Source organism: Hippocampus bargibanti, linkage group LG09 (assembly GCF_051943395.1).
Source record: "Hippocampus bargibanti isolate YZ-2025 linkage group LG09, ASM5194339v1, whole genome shotgun sequence".
Classification (NCBI taxonomy): domain Eukaryota; kingdom Metazoa; phylum Chordata; class Actinopteri; order Syngnathiformes; family Syngnathidae; genus Hippocampus; species Hippocampus bargibanti.
The window spans coordinates 8,083,052-8,096,952 of NC_142742.1; the positions used below are offsets into that span (position 1 = coordinate 8,083,052).

The 13,901-nt window shown below is 41.3% G+C and overlaps 1 protein-coding gene across 1 annotated transcript in view; it reads left to right on the forward strand.

The window, feature by feature from the left end:
- Positions 1-13,901, forward strand: part of arid1b (AT-rich interaction domain 1B) — a 229,321-nt gene that overhangs the window by 90,106 nt on the left and 125,314 nt on the right. The window lies entirely within an intron of this gene.

Genomic DNA, 13,901 nt, shown 5'->3' on the forward strand with positions numbered 1-13,901 from the left:
TAGCACACCGGCTTCACAGTGCAGAGGTCGCCAGTTCGCGTCCCGGTCTGGCCTCCCTGTGTGGCGTTTGCATGTTCTCCCCGGACCCGCGTGGGTTTTCTCCGGGTCCTCCCGTTTCCTCCCACACTCCAAAAACATGCATGGCAGGCAGATTGACCACTCAAAATTGTCCCTAGGTGTGAGTGTGAGAATGACTGTTGTATGTCTTTGTGTGCCCTGCGATTGGCTGGCAACCAATTCAGGGTGTCCCCCGCCTCGTGCCCGAAGACAGCTGAGATAGGCTCCAGCAACCCCCGCGACCCTAATGAGGAATATGCGGTACGGAAAATGAGATGAGATGAGATTTATTATCTGAGTCCGAACTATGTTTTATTTTGAAAAATGAAAAATTACCAGATCACATGCGTCTATGATTTACTCTTGACGCATGTCAAAACGCTTGTCTAGGACATAGACAAGTGTTGTTGTTGGCGCGATGTTACCAGGACTCTGCTAATAAAGTTCTATAAAAATACATAATGGATTCACGTTTATTATTATATTTAAAAGAAAGAAAAAAAACAGTTTCCATGCCTGTCATATCATTTTATTTTGTTGTATCCATGCGCCGGTCCGTGAAAATATTGTCTGACATTAAACCGGTCCGTCTGTGTAAGCTCTCAGTCGTACAGGAGTGGTCCATCGATGAGAAGGTTTCTTCAGCCGTCATCTGTACAAAAGTGAAGGTTTCGGACGTTTCGCCTCCTATCCAAGAGGCTTCGTCAGCGAACTAAAGTCTGACTGGTCGTATCGGCCCCATTTATATATCCCTAATGTCCAGACCTGGTGGCGCCGGACACAGCTATGACAGGTCCCTACTCTCAGGTTCGGGGGGCAGAGGACCCCTCCCTGTGGCCCCACTGATTGTTCCTACATTCCTGACTAACGATTGGCCTATTACACCCACTCCCCCCGGTATCACCTCATCAGCATAACGACCCTCATCAGCATTGCGAAAGTTGCCTAACCTGTTTTGCCTGAGCAGGCTATTGTATGAACGATCCAAATTGAACCTCACCCCACCAGACCGGTTTAATGAAGGGTTTTGTTGTTTTATAAGAATCGCCTCTTTTACCCCCCTTTCAAACCATCTATGTTCTTTCGCTAAGATTTTAACCTCATTGTCGTCAAATGAGTGGTTAGTAGCTTTTAGGTGCAAATGTACTGCCGATTGAGGCCCACTAGTATTATCCCTGCGATGTTGATAAAGTCTTTTTTTGAGAATTTGTTGAGTCTCCCCAATGTACTGCTCTTTACAATTTTCATTCTTACAATGTATGGAATAAACTACATTACTTTGTTTTTCATTTGGTAGCCTATCTTTTGGATGCACTAATTTTTGCCTTAACGTGTTTATCGGTTTGAAATAAGTAGGAATTTTATGTTGCCAAAGGACTCTTTGTAATTTTTCAGAAACTCCTGCAATGTACGGTACTGCTACTCCTCTCCTTTTAGAATCTTGAGAATTATTGGTTTCGTTCGCTATTCTTTCTTTCTGACATTTGTTGAATGACCACTGAGGGTACCCACAGTTAGTGAGTGCTCTCCTGATATGTTTTGACTCCTTTTCTCTACCTTCAGTGCTAGTTGGTATTAGTTTAGCCCTATGCTGGAGGGTTCTGATAACTCCTAGTTTATGTTGTAAAGGGTGGTTAGAGTCAAAAAGTAAGTATTGGTCAGTGTGCGTAGCCTTCCTAAAGACTTCTGTTTTTAGCGCTCTGTCCTCTTTTATAATTACTTTACAATCCAAGAAGGCTAGTTGGTTCTCTTGAATGTCCTCACGAGTAAATTTAATGTTGAAGTCTACAGAGTTGAGATGATCTGTGAAGGATTGAATTTCTTGTTTCTTAATTATGACAAAAGTATCGTCCACATATCTAAACCAGTGTCTAGGTTTTGTCCCTGGGAAGGATGTGAGGGCCTGTTTCTCCATCTCTTCCATGTAAAGATTAGCCACTATGGGTGAAACTGGTGAGCCCATAGCACAACCATGGATTTGTTTATAAAATTTTTCCCGAAATTGAAAATACGTAGTATTAAGGCAGATTTCTAATAATTGGCAGATGTGATCCGGTTTCAGTTTGGTTCTTTCATGCAGAGAAACATCCGCCAGCAGCCTCGTCCTCACCACTGAGACTGCTGCTGGGGTTGGGACAGATGTAAAGAGAGAAGTCACATCGTATGATGCCAAAGTTTCCTCAGGTTCCAATATGAGGTCTTTGATCCTCTCTACAAACCCTGTGGTGTTCTCTACGTGGTATTCTGTGTTACCAACCAACGGAGCTAAAATAGTTTTTAAATATTTGGCTACATTGTATGTAGAGGAGTCAATGCTACAAACAATGGGTCGGAGGGGGAACCCTTCTTTATGTATTTTTGGCAGGCCATAGATACATGGCGTGGTCTCTCCCGGGTATAATCTAAAATACATCTGTTTGTCTATATGTTTTCCTTTCTCTAGCTTTTGGAGACAGTCAATCATTTCTTTCTTGTATCTATTGGAAGGGTCCCTTTTTAGTTGCTCATACGTGTTAGAATCACTGATTAACCTATTTATTTTGTCTTCATAATCCAATGTGTTGAGCAGCACTGTGCATCTGCCCTTGTCTGCTGGCAAAATAGTAATATTTTTGTCTTTTTGTAGAGTAGTTAACGCCTTTCTCTCTTCTAATGTTATGTTGGACGGAGGAAGTTTGGCACTACTGAGAAGAGCTGATATTTTAATGCGTAGATCATCTGCCTCTGCATACGAAAGTTTGTTATTTTTAATAGCCGATTCAGTAGCTGTGATATAATCTATTGTAGGTATAGTTTTAGGAGTCACTGAGAAATTTAAACCTTTGGTAAGTACCGCCTTTTCTGTCTCTGAGAGATCTCTGTCTGACAAATTTTTGATCCAATTCTCCCTTGCAAACTGTTCATACCTAATTTTACGCGTGTTTACCAGTAGCTGAGATTGTTTCAGTAAAAGTAATTTTTGAAATTTACCCTTTTGTCTCTCTTTGGTTTTGCTGTGGTGCCTCATATAACCGGATTTAGTAAATTCACACACTTCCTGATAGATTTTGTGGGTAAGATTAGTTTGTAATCGCTGATAATAAGTTTCTATTTCTGACTGTTTGTTTTTTATCTCTATGTTAAGTCTCCTAATTCGCAAATTTAGAATTTTCCTGGTATAATTTTGTTGCATTTTATCGGCTAAGTATCCGGGTTCCAGGGGTGCTTGCTTCAAGCATTTATGAATTAACCGGCTCTGTCTACATCTAAGATTGAATCTGAGGTGGTTCTTTAAATCAGCTAATTTAAAGGTGGCCTTTTCTAAGTTACGTACCAGCAGAAGGATGTCTCTCCCAAAGTTGGCAGCAATACGTCTGTGTAAGCTCTCAGTCGTACAGGAGTGGTCCATCGATGAGAAGGTTTCTTCAGCCGTCATCTGTACAAAAGTGAAGGTTTCGGACGTTTCGCCTCCTATCCAAGAGGCTTCGTCAGCGAACTAAAGTCTTACTGGTCGTATCGGCCCCATTTATATATCCCTAATGTCCAGACCTGGTGGCGCCGGACACAGCTATGATAGGTCCCTACTCTCAGGTTCGGGGGGCAGAGGACCCCTCCCTGTGGCCCCACTGATTGTTCCTACATTCCTGACTAACGATTGGCCTATTACACCCACTCCCCCCGGTATCACCTCATCAGCATAACGACCCTCATCAGCATTGCGAAAGTTGCCTAACCTGTTTTGCCTGAGCAGGCTATTGTATGAACGATCCAAATTGAACCTCACACCACCAGACCGGTTTAATGAAGGGTTTTGTTGTTTTATAAGAATCGCCTCTTTTACCCCCCTTTCAAACCATCTATGTTCTTTCGCTAAGATTTTAACCTCATTGTCGTCAAATGAGTGGTTAGTAGCTTTTAGGTGCAAATGTACTGCCGATTGAGGCCCACTAGTATTATCCCTGCGATGTTGATAAAGTCTTTTTTTGAGAATTTGTTGAGTCTCCCCAATGTACTGCTCTCTGCCCCCCGAACCTGAGAGTAGGGACCTATCATAGCTGTGTCCGGCGCCACCAGGTCTGGACATTAGGGATATATAAATGGGGCCGATACGACCAGTCAGACTTTAGTTCGCTGACGAAGCCTCTTGGATAGGAGGCGAAACGTCCGAAACCTTCACTTTTGTACAGATGACGGCTGAAGAAACCTTCTCATCGATTAAACCGGTCCGTGGCGCGAAAATGGTTCGGGACCACTGGTCTAGAGGATCATCTTTTTGGGATTTCCCTTGAAGTGGATTGGCCTTTTTTGGGGAATTTTGCACAGTTCCAAAAATATTGATAAAAGATACAAAGACGCTGTTTATTGCAGTATTTTTTTTCGAATCACACATTTTTTTGTGCAGCATAAACATCTTGCCTGGGCTAAATCTGTTTTGAATAGTTGTATTTGTTCTTCTTCATCATCCTGAGGGCCAGGAAGACATTAAAAACAAGTTGATTCATGGAATCAAAGAGATAAATTAATCAGTGATTCCAGTGTAGGCTGTATTTTGAAATACATTTCCTCACAAAAAAAATGAATGGAAAGTTGGCATCGTATCCAAAAAAACACACAAAATACCAAACACTGCAATTTTTTCCTCACTGAGCAAATGCCTCAAAAAAGTTGCTAACGTCTCACCCGTGGGCACCCTTTCCCTTTTTTTTTAACTGCCACAACAGCAGTTTTTCACAATCTTTTTCACATTTGTTTTACAGCACAACTCCAATGTGTGCCAATTTGATTTTATTTAACGGCCCTTGCTCGCCAAATATTGCCCCCCCACGCTTGTCTACCGACCTGCTCTACTATTTCCTGATGTTGTGTGCTCTGTGATTTAACTGCAACTGGAAATTGAATGAGAGCAAAATCTCTACGTCTCACCTCCAGTTGAAAGATGGTAACAGTTCCTGCTTTGAAAAAAAACAGTTGTGTGAAGAATCTAACAGTCAACACAAACACACACATAGACTTTTGCTCCAGTCACTACATGTACCCAGCTCTCCAGCGCTCCCCTGACAGCCTGCCAGGCTGCCTCGCCGCCTCCTATGCTCCAAGACATTGGGAGTGGATGGCCAGCCATGTGTAAACACAGAGTGAGAAAGGGGAGGAGGGGTGATGAGGTGAGAGAGGCAAGAATGGGACAAGGAAGCAAATAAAGAGGAGAGAGAGAGAAGCGTTGAAGTGAAACGCGATTGGTTATCCTTTTGTCACTGGTGTGCGGTGACCGCGATACCGAATGGAGGCCACGGGGGTTCTGGCAGCAGCATGTTTTCCACTCACATTGAGTTAACTACAGGTTGACCCAAAAAAAAAAAACTGCATACCTGCCAACTACTCCGGTTTTCCCATTAAAAACTACAGTTTTCATTATCCCATTCCGGGTTATGGGTTAATCATAAAAATTATGGTTTCTAATAAAAACAATAAATCCAAAATCGTCAAAATAGTAAAAGTTTGTGAGCTAAAGCGTTTGTAAACTGGGGTATCACTGTACAGTGAGACCTCAACTTACGAACTTAATTGGTTCGGAGACAGACTGTGTAAGGCGAAAAGTGTGTATCTCAAAAAGACAATTCCCATAGGAAACCATTAAAATGGGAATAATCCGTTCCCGGGTTTCCATAAAATATACTTTTTAACTAAATAAGCCTTAAAACTACACACAACATACCTCATTCTATGTATAATAAATGTGCTATTGTATTGTAATGAAAGAAATACACTGCATTGAATCATAAAGTCACTTTATTTACATTTGTGATGGTCATTGATGGCTTGATGGAATGGCGTTGGAAAGGTCAAAGGGAATTGCTGTTAGGAAAGAGAGGCGCATTACATGAGGACTGTAATTAAAGAAATAAAGTGTGCTGTAAAATAAAGTTTTATTTACCTTTTTGATGGTCGTTGATGGCTTATGGAAGGAGAGTCACCTTCCATAAGGACTGTTGGTAACTTAACCTCTGGTGCTGTTCGGTCGTGTGCTTCCGCCGAAGATCACTCCGCCAGCCGTGGTGGGTGTGTATTATGAAAATAGTGCTTATTATAAGGTTTAATTTTCAGAAATTTGACGTTTGTAAGATAAGGTGTTTGTAAGTTGAGGTCTCACTGTATGTCTTTTTTATGCGCATCTGAACCCCCCCCCCCCAAATCCGCTTGTCTTTTCAAAACGGTAAAGTTGTCAAATACTAACTTGTCCCACCCACTTGCCCCTCTCCAAGTTTTAGGTCGTGAATGATTGACAAGCCACAGCTGGAGAGGCCAGCGAAGCGAAGCTACTCTCTCTTTCTCTCCTTATGTCTCTCTCATACCTCACTCAAACACAGTCACGTATCATGGCGTGCAGTCCCTGCAGAAGCGCAACGAGGCACATTCTGCCAGTTTCACACTTACGCAGAAAGCGCGCATGCTCTGTCAAAACGTTTGAGTCTCCCTCTCCAGTATGTGTCCTGACTGGCTCAGACGCACCGCTGTGTTTTATTTTCGAATCCCGGGGCAGACAGACGGGCCAGAAGGCAGCACACGGTAATGTCATCCAGCAGGGTTACATTCAGCCTCCACATTCGCTCACGCCGGGGGAGTGAATGTGGGGTGAAAGGAGTCGAAAAGTAGAGAGGAATGATGCAATGACATCGTCTACCGCTACATTTCTCAGATAGGAATGAATAACTGCCGGTTGACATGATTCTTGTGTCCATTTTTGTCCATTGTGATTGGGACCGGGAGTTGGGCTGAAATAAATGTGCCCTGGATGCTGCCGCCTATTCTTAGAAGGTGCAGCGGTGATGAAAGCCGGAGCAGCTTCAGGCCACCGCTGCCGCGAACATGTCCCTTGTCCAAGAATAGGAGCGCTAATCTGAAACCACTTTCACACGGTAGAGAAATTCTCCTGGTCACACTGCAAAGAAAATGTCAACACGCAAAGCGGAATCCCTTAGTTACCGTGTTTTCCGCACTATAACGTGCACCTGAAAGCCTTTGTTTTCTTCCCAAAAAATGACCTTTCATTTTATAATCCGGTGTGATTTACAGTACTATATTGTATTGGATTGGATTAGATTTTATGAGTCTCGCTGTGCAGAAATTTACACTTCACATCATGAAACTGATGCAAGTAAGAGGAAAGGAAGAAGTAGAAAAACAAAATACAGGAGCTGCTTTAAAGGCAGCCACTCTCGCGGCGCCATCTTGTCAAAAGAGCAAAAAACAAAATAAGATGACAACCCAAAGACAGTCATTCAATTGTAAGCACTTTCTGCATTCTCTTTGTCGTATGAAGCAGTTCAAGATGAAAGAGGGGAGGTTCAAAGCATCCATTTCACCAGTGGAATAGAAACGTAATGTTGAAATGTGCATGTCTGCTACATGCTAAATGTTGAAAGCAAGCACGAATCTGTAGCATCCATTGACGATAAGAGACTGTCTCACCTGTATTGCCTGTCCCACGTAAATCCGCTTCAATTCGAAGCCGCGGCATTTCCACATATGCATCAACTGTCCAACCCCACCGACCTTTCCGCGGCTGTGAAAATGCTGCCCAGTACAGGTGCAAAAAAACCCCAATCGTCCCGGATTATTCCAGCGATGACAGTCAAATGGCACTGACATTCTTCCCAAATCAAAAACAGTGCTGGCATATTCGTGCTGCCGAAATAGCGCAACCAACCGCTCAGCAGTCTCCTCATTGATTATTATTGTGGCCAAAAATGCTGAAACAAAAACCATATCTGTTCCACATGACGCACAACAACTCATAGTGACAAAAGAAAACACAAAAACAAACCAAAATGGCTGCTTCCTCGGGCGCCATCTTGGACTCCTTATGTGATGTAAAATTGAATCGCAACAGTTGTCAGAAAGCTGTAGTAACCACGGTCACTGTTAATGTGTGCTATCTTAATTCATATCTAAAACCTATCCACATACATATACTGCATTTTTATTTGATTTTATTATTATTTTTTTGACCACAGTAGTGGGGATGTTAGAACTATTTTATAATAAGAATAAAAATACATTACATTTTAAGCGCCTTTCAAAGCTCTCAAGGATACTTCACAGTCACAGATAAGCATAGGTACTATAATAAATAAAATACAATCACAAATACAATACCATAAATAAAATACAATTATAAATAGAAACAAGAGAGAGAGCTAGTTTATATACACATCCTAAAAACATCCAATGTTATTTCATTATAGACTAGTTTATATTTAGGGGACTATTATAACACCGCTGGTCGCTAGAACTTGTTTCATTGAAAATGCAAACAGCCTATTTTCACGCTTGTACACCCGCCCGTTTTCTTCTGCTCTTCATAAATCATTTACCTCTCACACAGTTTCATTATGAACACCCCTCCGCCCCATCAAACGTGTTTTTTTTTTTTTTTTTGCCTGGGCGTACCACGTGTACCCCCACGGCTTCTTGGTATTATAGCTGCGCCGGAAGCAGAAATGATCTGATGTGAAAAGTCTCTACCACGCCATCAGCTTCCCTTTTTCAGAGTTCACATGACAGGAGTCCAATTAGAGTCAGCAGCGGTTCGGCTCCACGGTTTGCGTCTTTCAGGAAAGAACATGATACGAGTCAGGTTTGAATTGAGGAAGAAAAAAAAAGTTGAAAAGAAACCAGCCATTAGTTGGACCTTTAGACTGTGTTGACTCTGGAGGCCTCCCTACGCTAACCCAGCGCTGACATTGCGCTCCCGTGGAGGAGATACATACTAAAAGAAAATATCCCAATGGGGGAGCTGGACAATATTTTCTTTTCTGAAGGCTTTTAGTTGCATTTTCACGGCGAGACGTGGTTCTAACTACCGGGAGCTCTTCTTTACCAGTGTAGGTTGTTAAAGCAAGCTGGTAACACAAGGCTGAGCAGCAGTAAGCGGGGAGACGTGGGAGGTCATGCTTTTTCATGCTACTCGTCTTCTACTTCGGACAGGTCAACCGGTGAGAATGGAAGGTGTGTGTGTGTGCGTCTGTTTGTGTGTTTGTTTGGCTAGTCTTGTGAGGACCACTAACATTTTATACCATACGTAGTGAGGACATTTTCGACAAGTTTTTCATTCTAAAGGCTTCTGGAGGGTCTATACGTGCATCTATTAAAGTTTCAGAGTGGTCCTCACAAATTCACCCAACATGATTTTTTTTGTGTGTATTTTCATTTCACTTGGATACACACACTTTTTACTCACTGTGTGTGTTTATGTTTGTGTGTGCGTGGTTAATGAGAGGAAAAAGTTCATACCACAAAAAGTAAAACGATATTTTAACCAAATTCACATACAGGGGTGAGGACTTTGATTGTACCCATTCAGAAACCTCACTCCTGCTGTTATTTCAGTTTCAAGTCCATTTTTAGTTCTTTGTTTTTAAAGAAGTTGAAATGGGAAATGGGGTGATGTTTAGTGTTCAAATGTAACACAAGTTATTCTCTAAACTTATCAGCAACGGTGGTCCTCACTCCTTATCTGGAGTTATCGGGACCTCACAAAACCATCGAAACAGGAATTTGTGTGTGTGAGTGTGTACATCCCCAGTGTGTGACCGACTTTATGATTTGTGTCTGAGGGGAAATGGAGAGGGATGAACTTGGTTAAGAAAACACGAGTTTGCACTGGCGCCTCTCCACTAGGGGGGATGAGGGTGAGAAAGTATGTGTGTGTGGAGGGGGATATAAAGACTTTCAGACTGACCTGGGAAATAAATGTCCCCGGATTAGATTCTTTTTAAAAAAGCTAAAAGGAAAAAAAAAATCATTTGTCTGGGAAGGGTTTGTGTCCTCTGACAATGATTGTTTGGACTTTGTACCTGTAGGATAACAAATACAATCTTGTGTGAACATTTTATGATCAATATCGTATTTTTCGGCGGGTAAGGCACACCCAAAATCCATGATTTTCTTCAAAAGATGACCCTGCACCTTATATATGAAAAAAATATTGAGCCTCTTCTGTCGCGCCTTATAATGTGGTGTGTCTTGTATTTGGAAAACGCTTTTCATTCATTGAAGGTGCGCCTTATACTTCAGTGCTCCTTATCTATGGAAAAGGTTGGAAAATACACCAGTCATTTGATTGGATTGGATTGGATTTACCTTTATTAGTCAGTGGAGAAAGTCACATTTCACAGCAGTAAAGTTATGAAAGGAAGATGAAAGGAAAGAAAGAAGTAGAAAAACAAAATACATGAGCTGCTGCAAAGGTGGCGCCATCTTGAAGTAAAAAAAATAAAAGTAAATAAATAACAAATAATATGACAACACAAACGTAATATGACAACACATAAAGTGCACTTTATAATCCGGTGCATTTTATTCAACAGAAAATATGGTCGATTAAATAGATTACGATACACTGTACAAAAAAATGCTGTTGAATTTACACTATTTTATTTCACTACAGTGGTTAAAAGTAAATGTGAATTGATGTTGTTCACTTTTGTTATGCACTTCTTGTCTTCCGAAACGCTAAACATCATGACCGTTATTTCCGGTGTATAAGACGCACCCAAAAGCCTACATTTTTCTTCACAAGACAACCCTGTGTCTTATACACCGGTGCACCTTATACTTTGGAAAATACGGTAAATATGATCTGGTGTTGTTCACTTGTCTTGGCTCACACCCTTCCGAAACGCTAAAAAGTATTACCGTGATTTCCGGTGAATAAGGCGCACCCAAAAGTCTCAATTTTCTTCAAAAGATGACTATGCGCCTTATACGCAGGTGCACCTTATATGTAAACTAATGTTGAGCCACAACAGGTGACACAACTACTATCAGCAGCCACCGATTCCATTTCCCACCGTAGAAGTAGTGCGCAGAGAATGCTGGGTTATATAAGATGTAAGCTCAGACTCGACTGTAGCGCCTTGTAATGTGGTGTCCCTTTATATACAGAAAACTTTAAAGGACAACCGACACAAAAACGTTTTATAGCATCTTAAATACCCAAAACACGCAGTATGATATTTTTATTCAAATACACCAATAAAAATGACTTAAAGTGTCCAAAATCTGCAAAAAATTGAGCTGCGAATTGGGCATTTTCAGAACGTCCCGCCCCCAGTTCGTGACGTCACGCCAAGACGTCTTGCATTGCTGGAGAATCAAAACAATGGCTTCAGATTCGGAGAATATGCTTTCTTGTTACACATCCAGTTATAAATATGATTCAAATAGTTCTGAACAGGAAAGCACACATGTTTGCAATCGATTAAAGAATTATATGTGCCATTTTGAGGCAACATTGGGGGAATTTCTCTCACCCAAAAAAAGAGGCACAAAATGGCGACCTCCAGTGGCCACCTCCGCTTCCGCTGATAAATTCCTTATATGGTGCTTGGACGCCCTCTTCTGGCCTTCTGGCGGCTTTTGGGTGCAACACGAGGTCCCCAGACCAAACAAGTACAGCAAAATACATTGACGTGATGGAAGGACCGCTACAATGCGTCTTTTTTACGGTCAAGGACGGTCCTTTAGTGACATCACGTACGGACTCGTCACCAACTCAAAAACAAGACTTCCTGAATATTCAGCGCGAGTCATAAAACGTAAAATATAACTATATGCGGTGGAATATTTGTAAAATACGCTCGGTCGAAGTCATTTGAAGCCATTTTACAAATTATGGACACAACTTGCCCGGAGATGTTGGTTGTCCTTTAAACATGTTATTGTGTGCCTTATATATGTTAAAAATTTGAAAATATTCCATTCATTGGGGGTGCGCCTTATACTGTTGTTCACTTAATTTGGTGCATATTTTGCCTTCCGAAATGCTAAAAACCAAAACTGTAATTTCCGGTGTATAAGGCATACCCAAAAGCCATCATTATATACTTGTATGCGCCTTATAAGTACGGTGCGCCTTATATATGGGGAAAAAGTTTGATCACACACCATTCATTGAGTTTATGCCTTACACCCCAGAAAATATGGTAAAAATTGATCTGGTGTTGTTCACTTATTTTGTTTCACATTTTCCCTTCCGGAACGCTAAAAAGTATTATCCCAAACTTTTATTGGCCGTACTGTACTTGATATGTAGATTTCATATTCTGTTTTAAAGCTCTCCGTTTTTCTTTTATGAATAGTGATTTTTCTCTCGTTACGATATTAATTTTTAAAAATTGCAGTTGAAAAGGCTTCAAATGTTATTTGGTCGGTTTGAGCAAAAGATTGGAAACATCAATTTTATATTCATTCATCATTCGGACACCCGAAGGATCCATTAGTAAATCACCCGGTGCGTCTGTGTGGGAGTAATTGAAGCACGGTGACCGCTTTCCTTCACGCTCACAATTTTTCCAATTTTCCCCATTTTGTGGAACTCGAACATAGAACAAAAGAGAGTCTTTTTAATAATAATAATAATAATAATAATAATAATAATACATTTGATTTATAAGCGCCTTTCAAAACTCTCAAGGTTACTTTACAGTCACAGGATTTTTTTTTTGTGAGCAGCGGCTGCCACACGCACCAGCGTTCACTCATCCCGTAACTAACTGAAATAGATATAAAGCCAGCTAGCTAGCCAGCTAATGGATAGCAAATAAATAGAGAATATAGATAGCCAACAGCTAGCCAGCCAGACAGCTTACAGTCAGCTAGACAGTTAATAGCTAGCTAGCTAGCTAATGGATAGCAAATAAATAGTGAATGTAGATAGCCAGATAGCCTACAGCTAGCCAGTTTACAGTCAGCTAGACAGCTAATTTTATAGCTTCACTGCTTCCTCTCTCTCCCTCTTTTCCTGCTTTCAGTCCTCCACTGAGTTTATTTTTTACAATCTGGCCTCCCAACACACTAGCTAGTATGACTGAGAGCGCCCGGCTAATGAACGTCGAGGGTTTGGATGGAGGACTATTTAGAGGAGGAACTCAGCTGTCGTCAACGTGGCTCGCTCTGGCTGCTCGGAGGCTGAAATGACATCGAACTTTTGAAATTAGGGGCAGCAACAAGAGCGGCGTTGCTATAGTGAGAGGAAGAGTGTGTGTGCATGCGCGCTACACGGGAGGTTTATTATGCATGATCCACGCTGTGATGAGTCCTGATGGCACTATATAGTGCTGCTATTAATCTGCTGTCATAAAATGTGTGTGTGTACTTTAGACTCCTTCACTCATACGTACACACACGGATGCCATACTCACTACCCAGTTCACAGCTGGAGTCCAGTTTCACGCCGAGCCTTTTAAAGATTAAGATAAAGGCTTTTTTCCAGGTTTTTTTTTCTTCCACTTTCTCGCTCTCATTATCTTTGAGAAGGTTTAGCAGGCTGCATACTGTGCTCACAGGCAAAACATGAGTGAAGTACATGTGAAGTTGCACAGATTGGAGATACCGTATTTTCCGGTGTATGAGGCACAATCAAGAACCTATATTTTCTTGAATAGATGACCCTGCGCCTTATACTTCCCGGTCTGTTGACACCATGTTGCTGACTTGAGCTATCTAGCTATCTAGCTGGCTACCTAGCTAGCTAGCTATTTGTAACCTATTTGCAACCTATTAGCAATCTAACTAGCTAGCTTTCTATTTATTAGTTATCTATTAGCTAGCTAGCTAGCTAACTTTCTATCTATTTAAGTTATTCCGGGTTGAGTGAACGCTGGCGCATGTGGCTGCCGCTGCTCACCCACAGAAAAACTGATCCTGTGACAGTAAAGTGACCTTGAGAGTTTTGAAAGGCACTGTCAGAGATATGAGATATGATAACTTCTTATTCTCTAATCTCTATCAGGCACTTATCAATGAACTTTATTATTATTATTATTATTATTATTATTATTATTATTATTATTATTATTATTATT